Source organism: Mus musculus, chromosome 15, assembly GCF_000001635.26.
Source record: "Mus musculus strain C57BL/6J chromosome 15, GRCm38.p6 C57BL/6J".
In the NCBI taxonomy this organism is placed as follows: Eukaryota; Metazoa; Chordata; class Mammalia; order Rodentia; family Muridae; genus Mus; species Mus musculus.
The window spans coordinates 67,273,535-67,289,068 of NC_000081.6; the positions used below are offsets into that span (position 1 = coordinate 67,273,535).

The following is a 15,534-nucleotide window of genomic DNA, read 5'->3' on the forward strand; positions in this document are numbered from 1 at the left end:
GCCTTGACTTCCTCACAGTGATGGGCACTAATTTAGAATTGTGAACTGAAATAAAGCCCTGCTAGTTAGTTGTTTGTCAACATGACATAGGCAAAGGTCGTCTGGGAAGAGAGAGACTCAATTGAGAAAATGTCTCCATCAAACTGGCTTTAGGCAAGCCTAAGGGATCATTTTGTTGATTACTGATTGATACTGGAGTGAGATGATATTGCATGTATGTCAGTAGCACTTTCCCAATAGCTATCGATATTTTAAAATCTGCCCCATGTCTTAGCAATAAATACTTCTCCAAAAAGATTTTGTGTGGTCCTGTCCACACAAACTTCAACAGAATCTTAACAACGTACAGGTAGAAATAAAGATGATCCCCCAACTCACAAAGGATTGAATTATGAGTGCTTGATTTTAGAACAATGCAAACATGATATACAGAGAGTAGGAACAAAGGGCAGAATCTTGGCCTGTCCCCTGGATATACAGTGTGATACTCTCACAATGGTGACCAGTGGCTGTGATCCATGTCTCCCTGTCAGCTGTGTCACTGGAAGGGAAATAACTGCTAAGGTGATTTTGCTGCACTGAACACTGGTTTATCTTGAGGTCATTTCAACTCACAGTGAGCTTTTTGGGTCATAATCCCATCAGAAGTTGAGGAGAAACTGTGTGTTTCATTCACGTTTGCATCTTAGAAATATCTGCCTTATTTTCTAGGTGCTAATGCTTCTATTAAAGAGGAAAGGTCAAGAAAGAGAGGAGAATGAGGGGGGAGGGGAGAGAACAAGGAGAGAAAATAGGGTGAGGGAGGGGAGAGGAAGAGAGGGAAAGAGGGAGGGAGGAAGAGAGAGAATGAGAGAGAGAGAAAGAAGTTATGACCTCCGTGCTAAGAAAGAACCCTTTCCTTCTGTGCGCTAGGCACTTAACCCTTTACTACACTAATTTCTGAAAGTGTGCTCCTGGCAGGCTCAGTAATTGCAGGTTTTATATTCTTTTTCTTTATCAAACTCTTTTTTTAAAATCTCAAGGTTATGTGTTATGAGGAAGGACTAAATTCAGTCAGTAGGCACTGGGGTCATGAAAGAGGTTATCAAACGAACTTTTTTTTTTTTTTGAGTTTTAACTCTGCTGTGAACTTCTCATCTTTTGGTAGTGGAAAAGAGAATAAGAATATGTTAGATAGTGGATGTATACAATACAGTATGATGCTACATAGCTTCAGCATGGCTGATCTAACTATAGAAGTTCACTGAGATGTATATAGACTTTGGGCTAGGTTTATTTTACTGCATGCTATTTTTAATTTGCAAGTTTTAAATTTAAAGCCTTTATTTCTATTGAAAATAGATTTTTTTACATATGATATTCTGATTATGATTTTGCCTTTCCCGACTAATAAAGTTTTAGTCTTATAAAATCTCATTTTGGAAGACCATACATTCAATGTCTTTGATAAACTTAAAATTTTGTTAACTACCTTTTTCTTTTTTGAGTGTTATTTTTGCAAGGTTTTACTTTTAACCTCCAGACTTTCTGTTTTGCTTTTATATTTAAATTTTATTTCTTATTTTTTAATTTCTGAAAACTTAATTTTTTGTTTCCTTTTTTTTTTCTCATTGCTAGTTATGCTGTTTGGCATATTGTCTCATTCCTTTGAAGAGAAAATGACTTTTAGCAAGGTTTTCTGTCCCTGCACTTACTGTTCCCTTATGATGTCATCCTTGCACTGTGTGAGCAGCTGTCTCTTTCAGTTCAGAGTTTTGCCTTGGTGATTTTATCATCTCTGGTCACCCCCTCTCAACTAAGAATTAAGTGAGCAAGTCATTAAGATGGCTTTGGTGAGCTATGTGTCCAGACAGCATTATGGAGCCCCAGGCTTCCTCCTAGGACTGTGTGTGAGCTGAATTTCTCTGAAGGAACCTGAGATGTAGAATCAAGTGTGAGTAGCTTCTTAGTACCAGGATTAGGTAGCAGGACAGTCCTCACTCCCGTGCTCCAGTTTGCTCACAAGAAAAATGGGAGTCCTAGCAGTACTCACCTTTTTAGTTCAGGCAGAATGAATGAATTAAATAAAATGCTCAGAAGAGGGCTAGGCACAGGGATCTCAGGAATTTTTGTCATTGTCCCCTTGTCATTCATCATTATCACCAAAGTAGAAAAACCAACCCTTCCTGTGCTTTCCAGCAGCCTGGCTCTTGGTGTCCTGAATGTAAGAGACAGAGGTAGAAAGAGGTGGTCAGGAATTTCATAAATTCATTCTTTTTAATAGCTGAGTAGTACTCCATTGTGTAGATGTACCACATTTTCTGTATCCATTCCTCTGTTGAGGGGCATCTAGGTTCTTTCCAGCTTCTGGCTATTATAAATAAGACTGCTATGAACATAGTGGAGCATGTGTCCTTCTTACCTGTTGGGGCATCTTCTGGATATATGCCCAGGAGAGGTATTGCTGGATCCTCCGGTAGTACTATGTCCAGTTTTCTGAGGAACCGCCAGACTGATTTCCAGAGTGGTTGTACAAGCCTGCACTCCCACCAACAATGGAGGAGTGTTCCTCTTTCTCCACATCCTCGCCAGCATCTGCTGTCACCTGAATTTTTGATCTTAGCCATTCTGACTGGTGTGAGGTAAGCCAGAAGCTGGAAAGAACCTAGATGCCCCTCAACAGAGGAATGGATACAGAAAATGTGGTACATCTACACAATGGAGTACTACTCAGCTATTAAAAAGAATGAATTTATGAAATTCCTAGCCAAATGGATGGACCTGGAGGGCATCATCCTGAGTGAGGTAACACATTCACAAAGAAACTCACACAATATGTATTCACTGATAAGTGGATATTAGCCCCAAACCTAGGATACCCAAGATATAAGATATAATTTGCTAAACACATGAAACTCAAGGAGAATGAAGACTGAAGTGTGGACACTATGCCCCTCCTTAGATTTGGGAACAAAACACCCATGGAAGGAGTTACAGAGACGGAGTTTGGAGCTGAGATGAAAGGATGGACCATGTAGAGACTGCCATAGCCAGGGATCCACCCCATAATCAGCATCCAAACGCTGACACCATTGCATACACTAGCAAGATTTTATTGAAAGGACGCAGATGTAGCTGTCTCTTGTGAGACTATGCCGGGGCCCAGCAAACACAGAAGTGGATGCTCACAGTCAGCTAATGGATGGATCATAGGGCTCCCAATGGAGGAGCTAGAGAAAGTAGCCAAGGAGCTAAAGGGATTTGCAACCCTATAGGTGGAACAACATTATGAGCTAACCAGTACCCCGGAGCTCTTGACTCTAGCTGCATATATATCAAAAGATGGCCTAGTCGGCCATCACTGGAAAGAGAGGCCCATTGGACTTGCAAACTTTATATGCCCCAGTACAGGGGAATACCAGGGCCAAAAAGGGGGAGTGGGTGGGCAGGGGAGTGGGGGTGGGTGGATATGGGGGACTTTTGGTATAGCATTGGAAATGTAAATGAGTTAAATACCTAATAAAAAATGGAAAAAAAAAAAAAAAAAAAAGAAAGAGGTGGTCATATCGGTTCTTCCTAATCCCATTTTTACCCCTGCTTCCCCTGTGTCTGGTGTCTCTGTAATTTAACAGCTCTTGGCATCTATTTGTCTGGGCTAGAATGCTACAATTTTACAAGAGTGCAGGCATGCAGACACTTGGGTGAATACTTGCTGTGTGGTCAGGGTCAGGCAAGCACTGAGTGGATGCTTCTCTTTTCTGGATGCTCTTAGACCTACAGCCCATTCCCTGGCTTCCTTTGATCTTATGGCTGTCTTCATGAGCAGAATCTGATATTACCTATGAGGTGTCTTCTTTGGAACAGTTTGACTCATTTCCTAGTACCCTGAAATCATAGAAGGAAGTAGAATCTGCAAGCATCCTGGCATGATGCTGGGGTGCAGAGCACTGATGATAAAGGAGTGTAGTTCCTTTGTATCCCTCCTTTTCTCTTTCCTCCCTCTTTGCTCCGCCTTTCCTCCTTCTCTCTGTACCTCCTCCCCAGCTTTATGCAAGCATGTATTTCAATCTTCTCAGGCTGCTTTGGAGACTGCCCTTTGCAATTACAGCAGCATGGTGTGTAATGTCTGTGGCAAATTTATCCCCTCTCATATTTCTTGTAAGTGTTACTGGTGCAGAATGAATACCTCAGATGGTTCAGAAGGAAATAAATGAGATGTAAAACCTGCCTGTAATAAGCCTGCAATGTGAGGCACACACGCTTCTCATCTTTGTCTTAAACTATGTGGCTAATTAGAAGCTAGTCCTGGGATATGACAGTTCACCTTTTTCTTAGATAACACGAGTCTCCTCCTAAACTGGACTAGTCCAGAGCTGAAAGAAATGATATATGATACAGAGTCCCGATCTCTGTCCAAGGCCTCCTTCCACCCCAGGATGCTTCAAGTAGCAGGAAACTTAGAACAGATGCAGTCACTCTTGATAGGAGAGAAAGTTGGCATCCAGGAACTAGAATTGACATTTTCACAGTCAAACCAACAAGGGTCCAGAGTCTAGGTTCTCCCCAAACCGACATATCTTTTAGTTACAATAAATGACCAAGTCTTATCCTGCCCATTTCTTCTGTCTCCTCCTGCCTGCACTTGCCCTTAGTACTTGGTTGGTTTGGTATTTCTTGTTTTTAGTAAATTCGTTCAGCAGTGCTGGAGTGAGTTTGGTCAACAGTGGCATTGATGAATGTGATTCTGTCTCTATCCTTTCATTTCTCACTAGCAGTGGAAGACTAACCTTGATCAGAACTTCACCATTCTAGGTTGGTGGCTAGACACAGGGCAATCTGCAAGCACCCGAGAAAAATGGAGTCTCTGTTTTCTGGAAGCTTCCAATGTGTGGCTGGAACTGAGTTTTAGGAAGAGAAGGAGACAAAAATGGCCTGGTCCAGGAAGTGAGGTACCCAGGTGTGGTGGTGGAATCGAGATTCAAAGTCAAGTCTATGTTGGTAGGTTTCAAAGTTCTTTCCTTTGGACCACATAGCCTCCCAGGTTGTATGCCAGAGTGGGGCACAGATGGTTTTCTATGAAACAAGACAGAGCCAGGACGGGGCATTTCAAACCCAAAGCTCCTCACCTACATTCCAAAAGCTCAGTGCTGTTTTATCTTCCCTATGACATCATGGGATTGTCCATGACGTATGCCATCCAGGCTCAAAGTACAACCATAATATCTTTGCTTGCCAATTTATTATTATTATTTTCTTTTCAGGAGTCAATGCTAGGCTGGAGACCAGGGATGTGGCATTTGGAAGCACATGACTTTGTTGGGATCATGCCTCCAGATTTGGTGGAAGCCCTTTCTCATAACTAACAATGTCTTCTTAGCAATTATATATGGGGGCATCACAACTTTTTGCTCATATCTTATTGTTGGTTGAGTATGAAAGGTCCCCCCCCATCCCTACAGGCTCATGTTTCTAAACATTTGATTCCAGTTGGTGGCACTGTATGGGAATATTATGTAACCTTTAAGAAGTGGAGCTTGGCCAGAGGAAGGATTGCACTGTGGGTGGGTTTTGAGGTTTTAGTCTTGGACTCACTTCCTGTTCCATCTCTTTGCTTCCTGTATGTGGATGAAAAGTAATGATCTTGCCTCCTGCTCCTGCTCCTGCTCCGTGCTATACCTGTATTCCCTCTGGAACTATAAGTCAAAACTCTCTTTTCAAACTTGCCTTTTGTCAGGGTATTGTATCACAGCAACAGAAAAACAACTAATATACACCTGACCAGGTAACATAGGGTTCTTCTCCATGTTCTCTGATGGTTTCCCACTGCACTAACACTTATCTCTAAGCTGACCTCAGAGTGCTAAAGAGAACTTCCGAAGGCCACATCCTAGCAAAGTGAAATCAAGATGCAATTATAAGTTCAGTTGACCCCACAAGCATTCTGTATGCTGGGAATAAGGAGGGTATTTAAATTGGAGCAGTCAAATCATTTCACCAGCATCTTGTAGAGCCCGAAGAAAACAAAGCAAGCTCTATGAAGAAAAATGTCTCTGAGATTTCAGAAGGACCAGAGTAAATATTCCAGATTCTGTTTCTAAATCCTACAGGCTTAAAATACGTGGGAATGAACTGGCTCAGAGGCAGCTCATATGCCCATTTTTTTTTTAAGGCTTTATTTGACCACATGATAGTGTGACCCAGATCTTCACAGCCAGGCTAGGAGCAGTTAGTGTAATCATACCCTCCACCATCATGAAACAGACACTTCATTGTGTGACTCTGAACATGGTCTGCACCTGCAGATGCTTTAGATGTAGGAACTCTTGGTTATGAAATAGGTTGGGAGTATTGAGGCTCTTGCCACTGGGAGATGGAACAAATGGAGGCAGGGTTAGACCATCTTCTCCTGCTGAGACCTAAGGCTAGGTAATATATATTGAAAAGATTTACTTATTTCAGAGTTTGAATTTTTACAGCATCACACCAACATCTGCTTCGCTCTTGTGGGGTTCCATGTCACATGATGCATGCTATCATTTTCAGCGTACATATGACAGAATAGGTTCTTCTCTGTGGAAAAACAGAGAGAGAGAGAGAGAGAGAGAGAGAGAGAGAGAGAGAGAGAGAGAGAGAGAGACTAGTGCTAACCTCTCCAAGACTTTTTTATTCATTCCAGTCCACAGATAGTTGTGTTACCCACAGTCAAGGGAGATTTTTCTCATCTCCAATAATCCAGTACAGAAATTATCTTTTCTATTAGATATTTTCTTTATTTACATTTCAAATGTTACCCCTTTCCTCATTTCCCCTCTGAACGCCCCCCATCCCACCCCTTCCCCCTGCTCACTAACCCATCTATTCCTGATTCCTTGTCCTGACATTCCTCTACACTGGGGCATCAAGCCTTCACAGGACTAAGGGCCTCTCCTTTCATTGATGTCCCACAAGGGTATCCTCTGCTACATATGGGGCTGGAGCCATGGGTCCCTACATATGTATTCCTTGGTTGGTGGTTTAGTCCCTGGGAGCTCTGGTGGTACTGGTTGGTTCATATTGTTGTTCCTCCTATGGGCTTCAAACCCCTTCAGCATCTCCGGACTTTTCTCTAGCTCCTCCATTGGGAACCTTGCACTCAGTCCAATGGTTGGCTGAGAGCATCCACCTCTGTATTTATCAGGCACTGTCAGAGCCTCAAAGGAGACAGCTATATCAGGTTCCTGTCAGCAAGCACTTGTTGGCATCCACAATAGTGTCTGGGTTTGGTGACTGTATGTGGGATGGATGGATCCCTAGGTGGGGCAGTCTCTGGATGGTCTTTCCTTCAGTCTTTGCTCCACCCTTTGTCTCTGTATCTCCTCCTACGGGTATTTTGATACCCTTTTAAGAAGAACCAAAGTATCCACACTTTGGTCTTCCTTCTTCTTGAACTTCATGTTGTCTGTTAATATTATCTTGGGAACTTCTGAGCTAATATCCACATAACAGTGAGTGCATACCATGTCTGTTCTTTTGTGATTGGGTTACCTCACTCAGGATGATATTTTCTAGTTCCATCCATTTGTCTAAGAATTTCATGAATTCATTGTTTTTAAGAGCCGAGTAGTACTCCATTGTGTAAATGTACCACATTTTCTGTATCCATTCCTCTGTTGAAGGACATCTGGGTTCTTTTCTTCTGGCTTTATAATTATAAATAAGGCTGCTATGAACATAGTGGAGCATGTGTCCTTACTATACTATGGTCACTTGATCTTTGACAAAGGGGCTAAAACCATTCAGTGGAAAAAATACAGCATTTTCAACAAATGGTGCTGGTTCAATGGCCGGTTAGCATGTAGAAGAATGCAAATCGGTTCCATTCTTATCTCCTTGTACAAAGCTCAAGTTCAAGTGAATCAAAGACCTCCATATAAAACCAGATTCACTGAAACTAACAGAGAATAAAGTGGGGAAGAGCCTGGAGCACATGGGAACAGGGGAAATTTTCCTGAACAGAACACCAATAGCTTATGCTCTAAGATCAAGAATGGACAAATGGGACCTCATAAAATTGCAAAGCTGTCAATAGGACAAAATGGCAACCAACAGATTGGAAAAAGATATTTACCCACCCTATATCTGATAGAGGGCTAATATCCAAATATATACAAAGAACTCAAGAAGTTGGACTCCAGAAAATCAAATAACCCTATTAAAAATGGGGTACAGAGCTAAACAGAGAATTCTCAACTGAGGAATACTGAATGGCTGAGAATTGTGGAGCGAACAGAATCCTGCCTTCACTTGTAGGTCCAACACCTCACCCATCATTCACTAGTCCCTTCTCTAGCCAATAAGATGCTAGAAAATCAGGCAGGATCTGCTACAACCATCTTGTCACCATAAGGACAAATTCTGCATAAATGATTGAAAAACATCACGTGGGTTCAGCTAAGCAATGGCAGGAGGGATGAGTCAAACCTAGCTCAACATTTATTCCTGGACTTTTCAGTTATGTGAGTAAAACTATACATTTTAAAGTTCAGTTTAATGTTTTTCACAGTAAAACTGTGAAAAAGCCTAACGAAATGTTCAACATTCTTGGTCATCAGGGAAATGCAAATCAAAACAACCCTGAGATTCTACCTCACACCCATCAGAATGGCTAAGATCAAAAATTCAGGTGACAGCAGATGCTGGCAAGGATGTAGAGAAAGAGGAACACTCCTCTACTGCTGGTAGGATTGCAAGATGGTACAACTACTCTGGAAATTAGTTTGACCGTTCTTCAGAAATTTGAACATTATACTACCTGAGGACCCAGCTACACTACTACTTGGCATGTACCCAGAAGATGTTCCAACATGTAATAAGAAATTATCTTCTGGGTGCTTATAGATCACATCTTTTTGTTGATCAACATTGTACTGGCTACTTTTGTGTCAACTTGACACAAGCTGGAGTTATCACAGAGAAAGGAGCTTTAGTTGGGGAAATGCCTCCATGAGATCCAACTGTAAGGCATTTTCTCAATTAGTGATTGAGGGCCCCTTGTGGGTGGGACCATCTCTGGGCTGGTAGTCTTGGGTTCTATAAGAGAGCAGGCTGAGCAAGCCAGGGAAAGCAAGCCAGTAAAGAACATCTCTCCATGGCCTCTGCATCAGTTCCTGCTTCCTGATCTGCTTGAGTTCCAGTCCTGACATCCTTGGTGATGAACAGCAGTATGGAAGTATAAGCCGAATAAACCCTTTCCTCCCCAACTTGCTTCTTGGTCATGATGTTTGTGCAGGAATAGAAACCCCGACTAAGACAAACATTAAGCCTCAATCCCTGAGAACAATGTCCTGAGTTGAGAAGCAGAGACCCAAACTGAGGTTTCATCACTGTGTCACACAGAATCATGGGAAACTCTTGGTTTTATAGGCTGCTGCTTCTCGAAGCCTCAACTGAAAGATAACTTTACAGTAGAAGGGGAAAAGAATGTTCTTAGACTGTCAGGAGGGCATCGATGGACAGGGACCACAAAGGACACAGCCCTGTGTGCCAAGGAGACTGTGGTAGAGCCCTGTCCATAGCACATAATATCCAGCTGGGTGGGGAGCAAAAGAGCAGCTAGACTAATTCTAGGGGAGGGCAATTCAGAAGGAACTCTAATCAAGTTTCTCCCATAACCTAAGTTCTTTGACTGCCACTTTGTTTAGCTGTCTGCAAACAATTCATTTGAGAAAAACTTGCCCATCTGGGAGACTGCACATTGAGAAGCCTTTGCTCCACTAGCAGAGGGGAGCTCAGGCTTGATAGTTTTCTAATTTATGTCTTAAGTAGAGTGTTGCATCTTGATAGAGTGACGCAAAAGCAAGAAGGTCAAAACACAGTCATTTAGGAACTGGCCGTTAGGCTGCTATGAATCTCTTTAAGTGCTGCAAGAAACAACTGTGATTCTTGACCTGTCTTGAAAAAGTACAGTTTTACTCACATAACTGAAAAGTCCAGGAATAAATGTTGATCTAGGTTTGACTCATCCCTCCTGCCATTGCTTAACTGAACCCACAGGATGTTTGTTCAATCATTTATGCAGAATTTGTCCTTATGGTGACAAGATGGTTGTAGCAGGTCCTGCCTGGTTTTCTAGCAACTTATTGGCTAGAGAAGGGACTAGTGAATGATGGGTGGGGTGTTGGACATGCAAGTGAAGGCAGGATTCTTCTTTAGTTTGACTAAGCTGGTTGTGTAGAAGCCTTAAGGAGCCTTCTGTCTCCATCCCTGAGTGCTGAGATTTCAGGTGCATTTTGCTGTGGTCAGCACTTTATGTAGATGTAGGGATCCAAACTCAGGTCTCTGTGCTTATGGAACTAGCACTCTGCAGACTGAACTAAACACTTCTATATTACCTTCTATATTATCCATGATTATTTATGCTTTCTACAATATTCCATTCCCAATCCTAGTGTGTTCAATCCCGGGTCAGATAGCCAGGAGGAGTTCCAAGTTCCTGTAACTGGAACTAAGGCTTGGCTGACATGGATGCTGTTTTGCTCCTGCACCAACAAAGCTGGGGTGGACTGCTGTCTGGTTCAAGCTTGTCTCTAGAATCTGGAGTCCCTTGGATTATCTAGGAAGAAATAATGAGTGGGCAGCTTCCTAGTTGACAATAGTACCAGATAAAATTCTTCAGCAACTGCAGACATGTTCCCATAGTCTTTAGTCATGGAAAGAGATTTGCAAAGGAGGCCTTGCATAGCCAGGAATCTCTGGTGGAAACATTCTGAGCCTTGAACTCTGGAACCAAGTTTGGATCTTAGATTCTGTAGACAAGTTTGGGGTCTTAGATAAGCCCCTGTGCTCCCCAAGCCTAGCTGGCCTTTCTGTGAAATAGGTGAATCATAGCCCTTGCCTGGAAGAACTAAGACAAGTGTTAAATGAGATGATGTGCAGAGCTCGACACCTTGTGTTACTCATGAAAATACCAGAATCCCTGTCACATGTGTCGCTGTCATTGGTGTTGTTTCTCATGGCTGCTGAAACAAATGACTCCCCTGCTAGTGCCTTAGCACAAGATAGTTATTATCTCACACTTCTGAGGTTCAGTTACTTTATTTGGTCTCAGTTGACTATGACCCAAGTTTTAGTAGATATCTGAAGACTGTAAAGAGGAATCCATATTCGTGTCTTTTCCTGCTTCTACATGCCACCTGTGTCCTCTGACCAATGTTGTCTTCCTTCGTCTCATAATCAGAAATGTTGAGCCATTTTACCTTATTCAGCTATTTTTCCTCTTCTCTGACAAGTGGTGTGTGTGTGTGTGTGTGTGTGTATGTGTGTGTGTGTCTGTGCACATGCACATGAGTGCACACATGCACATACGCATGCACATATATACATTTAAAGATTTGTGAGATTCACTGTACACCTAATCAGATAGGACCCTCCCTGCAACCTCAAGGTCACATTAGCCAAGTCCTTTTTTGCTGGTTCTAGAATATATTTGCAGGTCTGAGTGATGAAAGTGTGAGCATCCTCCGTGTCCATCGCCCTAACAAATCCTCCCCCTTCTGCTTTCTTTGCCACCACAGCCACAAATCAAAATTGACATTCCTTGACCTGTGCTCCAATTGGGGACTGTGAAGGACATAATAAGGTGAGTCAGCAGAAGTGATTTCAACGGGAAAGGGACACTTGGGAAGGGTTGTGAGTTGGCAGGACTGAAGGGCCAGCTTCAGAGGCACAAATCACATATTTCAAACAAAAAGGCAAGACACAAAGTCTGACAAGCACATAATGGCTTAAAGGGACAACGGGTGTCCCTGCTGGGAAAACTGAATGTTTTGTAGTTGTAAGAGTGGATTTGGGGTTCATTCATAAAGGATGAACTTGTGAGCTACTACCCAGAACAGGTAATTTAACAAATGAAAAGGTACACGCCCTTCAGAGAGGAGACCTCTGAAGAAAAGCTGCAGTCTCATAGTCTCATGGATAAAGCCTGGGTTTTTTTCTTCTTCTTATGCTCCAATGACCACATTGTTTCAGTGGTTCACTGCTGGAAGTCCTTCCTTTTATTCTCTCTCTGCCAGTGCCACCCTTTTCTGGGTCTCCTTCACACTGGACCCAGTCCCTGTGTTCCTGGGATTCCTGCTTTGGGCAGTAAGAAGTCCATCTCAAGTCAAGCTGAATTGACTGACATCAGACACAGTTGGCAGTTCTTCAGTTGGGAACGGAACTATTTGCGTTGGTTACTTACTCTCTATCCCGGTAGAATCCTGGCCAAAAGCACCTTAAGGAAAGATGTGTTTCGAGTCACAATTTTAGGACTTTGATCCATCCTGGAAGGAAAAGCATAATGTTGAGAGCAGCTCATAGCTGAAGCCACAGGATAACAATGTTGCTTGCTCACGTATAAGTGAAACAGGAAGCAGGAGTGAGCAGCTCATCTGTACTGGCTGGTTTTTGTGTCAACTTGACACAAGCTGGAGTTATCACAGAGAAAGGAGCTTCAGTTGGGGAATTGCCTCCATGAGATCCAGCTGTGGGGCATTTTCTCAATTAGTGATCCAGGGGAATGGGCTCCTTGTGGAAGGAACCATCTCTGGGCTGGTAGTCTTGGGTTCTATAAGAGAGCAGGCTGAGCAAGCCAGGGGAAGCAAGCCAGTAAGGAACATCCCTCCATGGCCTCTGTATCAGCTCCTGCTTTCTGACCTGCTTGCATTCCAGTCCTGACTTCCTTGGTGATGAACAGCAATGTGGAAGTGTAAGCTGAATAAACCCTTTCCTCCCCAACTTGCTTCTTGGTCATGATGTTTTGTCCAGAAATAGAAACCCTGACTAAGACAAATTGGTGCCAGCATAGTGGGGTATTCCTGTGACAACCTGTTTTCGGGAGGACTGTGGAAGGACTTTGGAACTTTGGGCCAGAAGACCCATTTGGTATTAAGAACTTTGTGAGGTGTTGTGTAGGAGCTTGGAAGATAATGTTGAGAACAGTGCAGAAGATGGAGGCCTGGCTTGTAAAATTTCAGAGGGAAGATTAAAGACTCTTTTCAGGGCCATTGCTATTTTGATTGTGAAGATTCTGTGGTTCTGGTTAGCTGGGGCTGAAGAATCAGCTGTGATTAACAAGATACCAGAACTACTAAAGTGAAAACTTTAAATTACTGGGACTATTGATGCTGGTTAGCTGGAGCTAAGAAATTAGTTGTGGTTAAGAAGAGACCAACATCATTGAGGTGACATCTTCTGGGAAGTGTTTTCTGAGAGCACAAAGAGGCTGTGTTCTAGAGATAGCTAAAGTTGTACCTCGTGCAGCAGCAGGACTTGGTAATGTGCAAGAGTCACCCAGGTGGTACTGATTTTGAAGGCATGAAGGGGTCATGCAGAGCAGCTGAGGCTCGGCACTGTGAAAGGCCATGGAAGGTCTTTGGTGAAGGTGCAGCCTCAGTTGCAATTGATGGCCCAGGTTTGAAGGGGTCATGCAGTGCTTTGGAGATGCCAGTACCATGAGATGACCACCAAGAGCAGCAGCAGCAGTGGGGTACAGGCATCTGAAGCCTAGAGGATGATGCGTGTGCTACAAAGGGCAGAGCTGGAGAAGTGACCCAAGCTCTTGGAGGAATCCAGAAGTTCGTGAGTGGATCCCAGACATGTTGACAGTTGGAGTTTGATTTTGCTTTCCATTGTGACTGTGCCTTGATGCTTTTCCCTCTTGAAGGAAGTATTTTAGTGGAACCCACAGTTAAGAGACTTTTAATTGTAAAAAGGCTTTGGGTTTTAAAAGAGATTTGGATATTTTAAAGAGATTGAAATTTTAAGAATTTGTAAAGATTGTGGGACTTTTAAAGTTATTTAGATCTTGGGGATGAATAAGAAAGTAAGGGTTGTGGCTTAATAGTGATGTGTTTGTGTGTCAAGTTGACAAGGGGTCAATTGTACTGGCTTGTTTTGTGTGTCAACTTGACACAAGCTGGAGTTATCATAGAGAAAGGAGCTTCAGTTTGGGAAATGCCTCCATGAGATCCAGCTGTGGGGCATTTTCTCAATTAGTGATCCAGGGGGATCGGCCCCTTGAGGGTAGGACCATCTCTGGCCTGGTAGTCTTGGGTTCTATAAGAGAGCAGGCTGAGCAAGCCCAGGGGAAGCAAGCCAGTAAGGAACATCCCTCCATGGTCTCTGCATCAGCTCCTGCTTTCTGACCTGCTTGCATTCCAGTCCTGACTTCCTTGGTGATGAACAGCAGTATGGAAGTGTAAGCTGAATAAACCCTTTCCTCCCCAACTTGCTTCTTGGTCATGATGTTTTGTCCAGGAATAGAAACCCTGACTAATACACCATCTAAGCTCTGCTCCTCAGAAACTCAATTCCTTCAACTAACAGCCCTGCCAAGGTCCCAGGACTTCCCCAAACATTGCTACCAATTGGGGACCAAGCATTCGAATACATGAAACTTTGAGGAGCATTCACATCTAAACCATGGCAGCATCTGAGGCCCATTTTCTTTCCCTCCCTCCCTCCCTCCCTCCCTCCCTCCCTCCCTCCCTCCCTCCCTCCCTCCCTCTCGTCCTCTGTCTCTTTTCTTCCTTCCTTCCTTCTCTCTCTCTCTCTCTCTCTCTCTCTCTCTCTCTCTCTCTCTCTCTCTCTTCCTTCCTTCCTTCCTTCCTTCCTTCCTTCCTTCCTTTCATTCCTTTATTCCTTCTTTCTTTTGGAATTGTGGACAGAATGCAAGAGTGTCACAAACATAGTTCATACTGGGACATTTGGTTCTTGGGTTAATGAAATCCTAGAATTATTTCTGGGTGGTCTGTGGCTTCAGACTTCTTGCAGTGGTTTCTGGGAGTTTCCAGGGACTCAGGGAAGGATTGCCACCACATCAAACCTCCTCCCTGAGCAAAGCTTCCCCATTAGTTAGAATCTAGTAAAGCAAGAGAAGGCCTGCATCCTGTCTCTTGCTAGGTAGGGAATACCAAGTGTGTTGTGGTCAGCTGGAGCCCAGGAATGGAATTTAGCAAAAATGACAAGAGCCCTATGCTCTGGGCTTATGTTCTGGGTATTTCCTTGCGTAGTCATATTTTAACACCTTTGAGACTCTCTTAAAAGGCCTATCAGTCATTCATGCTGAATGCAAATGTATATACCTCTGCCAACATCTCCCAAATAATTGCCAGATGAGAGGTGGGACTTTGAAGAGGCTTTGGACACAGTTCTTTCCTCCAGGAAGGAAATGTAACTGATGAAACTACTATGACCTCAATGTTGTTGGGGCAAAGTAGTGTGTAGAAAGATAAGCATTAAGATTGGGGCCAAGCTGAAGATAAAGGAACTTAAGTAGGTGATGTCTCTGGAGGACAGTGGAGGTCAGGGCCCCTGCACTGGGTTTGAGGACAGTTCATGATGCTTCTGGGATCTAAGCAATTCAGGTAGGTAGAGTGTAGAGGGCACTAGGACACAGAAGGGGTACTGAGAGTATAAGGGGAGTAGACATGATATAAAGGGCCTGTGGCTACATAGTAGCACTCTTTCAGGACAGAGGGGAACCTTTAGTGGGTGTTAAGTAACTCACCCTTTTCTCAGATGAGTTTGGATACATAG

General features: G+C 43.3%; 1 long non-coding RNA gene across 1 annotated transcript in view; it reads left to right on the plus strand.

Annotated features, from left to right (window-relative positions):
* 1700012I11Rik (RIKEN cDNA 1700012I11 gene) overlaps positions 1-15,534 on the plus strand; it is a 150,326-nt gene that overhangs the window by 46,766 nt on the left and 88,026 nt on the right. The window contains exon 5 of the long non-coding RNA NR_045140.1: positions 11,532-11,596. This is a non-coding gene — a long non-coding RNA (RIKEN cDNA 1700012I11 gene). The remainder of the gene's footprint in view (positions 1-11,531; positions 11,597-15,534) is intronic.